The sequence below is a fragment of the Sus scrofa genome, chromosome 1 (genome assembly GCF_054392235.1).
Source record: "Sus scrofa isolate SSC_HxYL_T2T_F1_AM1 chromosome 1, Sscrofa_HxYL_maternal_Yorkshire_Landrace_v2.0, whole genome shotgun sequence".
NCBI lineage: Eukaryota > Metazoa > Chordata > Mammalia > Artiodactyla > Suidae > Sus > Sus scrofa.
The window spans coordinates 88,779,766-88,786,722 of NC_139383.1; positions in this window are offsets into that span (position 1 = coordinate 88,779,766).

The following is a 6,957-nucleotide window of genomic DNA, read 5'->3' on the forward strand; positions in this document are numbered from 1 at the left end:
TTACTAGCAGCTATTTCACATCCACCATGGCAGATGCCTCCTATATTGACTGGAAGTCAAAAGTGTTAAGAATAAAGGATTATTGGAGTCCTGTCATGGCTCAGTGGAAACAAATCTGACTAGTATCCATGAGGACACAGATTCAATCCCTGGCCTTGTTCAGTGGGTTAAGGATCTGGCATTGCCACGAGCTGTGGCGTAGTTCAAAGGTTCAGCTTAGCTCTGGCATTGCTGTGGCTGTGGTGTAGGCTAGCAGCTACAACTCTGATTTGACCCCTAGCCTGGGAACCTCCATATGCTGCAGGTGTGGCCCTAATAAAATAAAATAAAATAAAATAAAATAAAGGATTAAAAAAACAACGTCTTCTATCCAAAAATCGAGGTCTTCAATCTTGCAGAAAGTAGATCCTCCTCATCATTTGAAAGTGAAAACACTTCTAATACAAAGTGACAGGGTGCGCCTGTTCTGAAGAGTAAAATTATTGTCATCATAAAGTAAAAATGTCATAGTAAGCCAAAGATCTTCTGTTGGAGAAATAACCAACTGACAGCTTTTCTTTTCTTTGTATTTTTAGGGCTGCACCCAGAGGCATATGGAGGTTCCCAGTCTAGGGGTCCAATCAGAGTTGTAGCTGCTGACCTACACCGCAGCCACAGCAACACCAGGTCCGAGTCATATCTGTGGCCTACACTGCAGTTCACGGCAATGCCAGATCCTTAACCCACTGAGCGAGGCCAGGGATTGAACCTTCGTCCTCATGGATACTATTCAGCTTTGTATCTGCTGAGCCATGATAGGAACTCTGGCAATTGATAACTTTTCACAGGGGGTTCTGACTTTGACATTTTGAATAGAAAACTTATTTTCAGAAAAAGAACACAAAACACTTGTGCGTGTGTTAATTTTGAACTATATTTTGAACTATATTTTAAAAATAAGCCAAATTTCATGTATTGATTGAGATGTCCGGAAGTGCCAGAAAGAAATCTCTTGTACTTTATGTCAACATTTTCAGTTACTTATTCTACATAAGATCACAAAAATAAAGAATTCTTAAGTGTTTATTCAAAACTACTTTATCTCTTTTTAGTGGATTCAAAAAATTCTGGGCAAAGTTTTGAATTAAAGTAGGAAGAGCTTGGTATTTGAAGGATTTTTTTTTTCAGTTCTAAAAAGAAAATCCCAGTCGATTGCATTCTTGCCTAGTGTCTGGAGAAGGCTGAGATTTCCAGATGATGAATAATGCTGTTGCATTGCTTTCATCACAAATTTCAAAGTTTTCAGTTCATGCAGATTTTGGGTTGTCACAAGTATTTTTTTGTTTTTTTTTTTTTCGTTTTTTTTTTTTTTTTTCAGGCGGAAAGTAATAAACACAATTGGTCTGTCTTAGAGAAAAAATTGGTAATAGTAAACAAAAACCTACAATTAGAACTGTTGTCATACACTTTTTATCACATAATTTGGAGAGAACATCATGATTTTTTCTGGTCTGGGACTGTATCTTTTGTATCTGTTGCCATGGGAGGGTCATTAATAAATATATGTTTAATCAAAGACAAGACTATATCTGCTGAGATAGAATTGTTAACTTTCTCCAAAATAAAAAAATTGCATGATGTATATTATTTTCATAATTGTAGAGAAATGAATTCTCATGATATTCAAATAGGCATTTTTATTCAAAGGAGGCGATTCTAGTTAATATGAAAGTGCACATTTACCTATGTGATAAAATTAAACATACAAGTTCAAAAATTTTCAATTATTTTTATTACTGTTTACTTATTAGTCATGTCTAAGCACAATTATTTAGTAATTTAACTCCACATGTACACTTCAAAATAAGCTGAATTCTAAGGCCCTAATGAATTACTTCCTAGAAAAGATTTAGAGACCGAAGAAAAATATATAAGTAGTTATCTCTTAGAAAGAGCTTGCAAGATGAATTAGCCTAATGGCTAACATTTAAAATAGGATAAAATACCTTATCCTACTTCAAAACACATTTAACAGGTTTGATCCCTGGCCTCACTCAGTCATTTAAGGATCTAGTATTGCCATGAGCTGTGATGTAGTGTGCAGATGCAGCTCACATCTGGTGTTGCTGTGACTGTGGCATAGGCCAGCAGCTACAGCTCTGATTGGACCCCTAGCCTGGGAACCTCCATATGCCTCGGTGCGGTCCTAAAAAGACAAATAAGATAAAATAAAATAAAATAAAATAAAATAAAAAATAAATAAAATGGGATAGGGCATTTTATGACTGGACTATAATCATATTGTACTTAACAAGGGTCAAGATTATATCTTAAGTAAGTTGGGAACTGTGTTTGGCTGATAGTTCCAAGTCTGGAAATAGCAGTGACCTACTAAAGTTGAAGAAGTCGGGAGGTGGATGGTTCAGGCCTGAAAGGGCAGTTTCAGAGAATCATCTGGAACCTAGGCTCTTTGTGCTTCAGCATCGGGTGCCCTTGCTCAAGGTTCCTTCACTGCTAAGGATGGGGGCAGGAACTCACATCTCAATTGTAGAGCAATTGAGTAATTGAGACTTTCCCAGAAGCCCCCACCCAAGAACTTCTGCTCCTATGGTCCCTACAAAATAGACAAAAAATGTACTTTTCCGGTGGGCATATTCACTGCATTTTATTTTACTTAAAAAAGTGGGGGGAAGGGAAAGGGGAAATAGATATATACAGGCAATCAGCAGATGGTATCTAATAAATTAAAAAATCCTAAGACCAAATATAAGCCAAATATCCTGGGATTTTTTTTTTAGCATCATTTTACTTTTTCTCTTCAAGAGAATAAATATCTATTATAACAGAGCAAATCAAGCTGCAGAGTTCAATCTAAACTACAGAATTGGCATAACAATATATTTGAATAAACCCAGATACATTTCAATGAACTCTGAAAATACTTTAGACCTATATGAAAACGTTAAAAAGAACAATCAAAAAATGTCAAAGGGGAGTTCCTGTTGAGGCCCATCAGAAAAGAATCTGACTAGAATCCATGAGGATGCAATTTAGATCCCTGGCCTTGTTCAGTGGGTTAAGGATCTGGCATTCCTGTGAGCTGTAGTGCAGGTCACAGACTGGGCTTGGATCCTGAGTTGCTATAGCTGTGATGTAGGCCAGAGCTACAGCTCAGATTCAACCCCTAGCTTGGGAATTTCCACATGCCGTGGATGTGGCCCTTAAAAGACACACACACACAAAAAGGTATCAGAGGAAATCTGTAATGATAGTTGAGAAATATCACATTTTAAATCAACTTCATAAAGGACTTCAGAGTAGCAATTTCAATTGTATACCCCTGGTTCCATTCCATTCATGACACAGATGTTAACTGAATTTCCTACTATGAACCCAGCATTCTAGGTGGCTCTGAATCCATGATGTGAAAGTGGACTATCATGACCCCTATCCTTACACAACCATAGGCCATTAGAATTTCTGCTCTATTTTGTTAGTAAATATTAACATTTGCTTATTGTTAAAGTTATGCTGGTATTTAAACTGCTTTATAAAAAGAGTAATAGCATCAAGAACATATTAAGTGCTCCCTGGAGGAAAAGGCTTTATATAAAAATGACTACGGATAGAAGATATTTTTATTGAGATATGACATTCAAATATGAATGCAATGTTTTGGTTTTAAATGCAGTATTTAGAAAATTAGAACTTCAGATTAAGCTGATATTTTATTCCTGAGAAGCATTTGTCTTTATTGTGAAACACAAAACGTTTTTCTCAAATTTGTGGTCAATATTGGAGTTTCCATTGTGGCTCAATGGTTAATAATTCAACCCCTAGCTTGGAAACCTCCATATGCCTTGGGTTTGGCCCTAAAAATACAAAAAAAAAAAAAAAATCTCAACATGTAATAATGGCAAAATCTTGTGGTGCTTAAATCAGTTCATTTTTTCTGGCAATATTTTCTAGGTTGCAAATTTTCTGGGTTATAATAGACAATAAGCTGCAATTACTCAATAGGCAGCAGTTACTAAATACATTTTTAAACATATCACAAAGTAACAGATGCAAGGTAAAAATCAATAAATGATATGAAAATTTGAGCCAGGTTACAAACAGTCAGTCTTTTACACATTTTCTGCTTGAGGTAACATGTAAAACATTCTTCTATGGGCTAAAATGCATTGTCTTTTTGGTATATTTTCCAAATTTGGGGATAAATTCAACCTAATTTTTCTCAGATTACATATATATGCTTGCTATAATTTCCAGATAAGGAGGGAGGAAACTTACTCCAGACTTTTGAAGAATTTACAAATAGGGTACTTGCATATAATCTATAAACAAACTCTCTTTATTTAAACAGGATTTCAATTATGTTTGGCCTACAGATTTTAATCTCGGGTAACTTTATTTTTAAAAGGTAGAATATAATTTCAATAAGTGTTAGATTTGAACTTAATCTGTTTTACTCTGCATAATATGCATATTATGTAATATTAAATAATTTCTTAGGATTAGGATTGTGCAGCAATATAATTCTACATTGCTAGAAGGCACTTAATAATATCTTCTAAAAATAAAAATGCTTCATTTTTTATTTTTGGAAATAATAGAAATTCATACTTATTTTCAAATGAAAATTACAATTCAAAAGAGAATAAGGAAGGGGAGTTCCCGTTGTGGCTCAGTGGTTAATGAATCCGACTAGGAACCATGAGGTTTCAGATTCGATCACTGGCCTTGCTCAGTGGGTTAAAGATCCGGTATTGCCATGAGCTGTGGTGTAGGTTGCAGATGTGGCTTGGATCCCCTGTTGCTGTGGCTCTGACATAGGCCAGTGGCTACAGCTCCAATTAGACCCCCAGCCTGAGAACCCCCCGTGTGCTGCAGGTGCGGCCCTAGAGAAGACAAAAAGACAAAAAAAAAAAGAGAGAGAGAGAGAGAGAGAGAGAATAAGAAAGTGACAATCATTTGTAATCCCTCTACCCAAAGAATACTGATGTTTATTAATATTTAAGTATACATTCTTTCAAACTTTTCTTTTCTTTTTAAAAAGGTAGATTTTTTTGCACTTCCAGGACTTTTTTCATGTTCCCTTTATATAACAATATTGAAAAGCAGTTTTTCTGGATAAGGAAATCTTTTTTTTTTTTTTTTTGCAAGCTTTTATGCTCTTAAAATTCTTCAGACATTTCTTCATCATCTTCCAATGATGAAGTGCTGATGAAGGAAATATTTAGTTTTGCTCCCCTTGAAGAGGTAATCCGTTTAATCTCCATCAGTTCTTACAGGATTTAAAAAATTCTACCTTGGAAATAAAAGAACAAAAAACCAAAAATTATGGGCTATATTTAGATATTTCTATTTAATTTGCCCAGAATATGTAAGTGCTTTCAAAAAGTAAACTTTTCAATAAGTAAATACTTTGTTTGTTACAATAAAGTTTTCCTCATTTATATCATTGATTATTGTATGTCTTCTGGTTTCTATCTCCAGAATCCTCATAGATTCCTATCATTTTTATCTCTTTCCTTTTCATCTCTTGATTCTCTTTTTCTACATTCTAAGATATTCATTACTTTTTTTTTTCCTTTTTAGGACCACTCCTGTGGCATATGGAAGTTTCCAGACTAGGGGTCAAATGGGAGCTGCAACTGCTGGCCTATGCCACAGCTACAGCAATGCCAGATCCTAGCCACATCTGCAACCTAGACTGCAGCTGGCAGCAATGCCGGATACTTAACCCACTGAGTGAGGCCAGGGATTGAACCTACATCCTCATGGAGGCTTTGTTGGTTTCTTAACCCTCTGAGTCACAACAGGAACTCTGTATATTTTTAGATATTCTTAATTTTGTGCTTTATATCCCTGACTCAATATTATGAGGCTTTTTCTTAATTGAATCTATAATAGACCTGAGTGTTGATATTTTAAGTTTACCTTGCATTCTTATCTCATTCAAAAATCTCTTTAAACTCTGGCCTCATATTAATCTGAACTCTTACTTTCATGTCTATAAACAGTTTTTTTTGGATATACCTAGGAATTCTCAAATTTTCTTCCTTTTTCTATAAAACATTGTCCTCTGCTTTTTTATTAGTTTTTAGAAAAACTGAACTTTTTTCTCATGTTATAGTTTTTAAATGTATTCAATTTAGATTTTTTTCTGATTTACTCATGACAAATCAGATGCCAATATTAGACACATAAAATTAATTCACAAATTATACATAACTTCTCTTGATTTGCGATATTCATTCTGGCTCTTGGCAGATAAACAATGAAATTTTTAATCTGTCAAACTTCTGAGAGTGACACATTGCTTATAGGTTTTAAATATACACTGATTTATGGAATATGCACTATGTACAATTATAATTTGAGTTTATAATTATGATTAACAATTATAATTAATAATTATGGTATATACTATAAATATTTGAGAAATATTTTTATATTCTCATACAAAATGGACTATATAAACTCCAATTATAATGAGTATCCAGGAAAGGTTGATAATAAACAGGTCAATATAGTCATGTGAGATGTTAAATATATTGAATTTACTGTATTTTATCAAGTCTAAAAAGAACCTTCTTCCTCCATATTTGAACATCTCTGAAATGGGCTGTATTGTGTAATTACTGGTGGAAATTGTGATGTGGTTATCAATTGCTACATGTTTTTATACATCTTAGGAAAAAGCTGCCTTTGAGAAAAATAGCAAAGGTTAACAGTAGGGTACTCTCATAAAAATGTTGTATTACTCATGCTCTGGGTGATATAGATGACACTGTGTGGGACAATATGAAAATTGATGAATACGTTAAAAGTGATTCAGAAAACTGATTGTTAATATAAATAAATTCATGCCTTAACAAATTAATTTTTTATGTATGCCTAAAGGGACATCTGTTTTTAAAATCTATATTTCCATAAATCTAAAAAGCTCTTTCAAGGGGATATCATAAAATT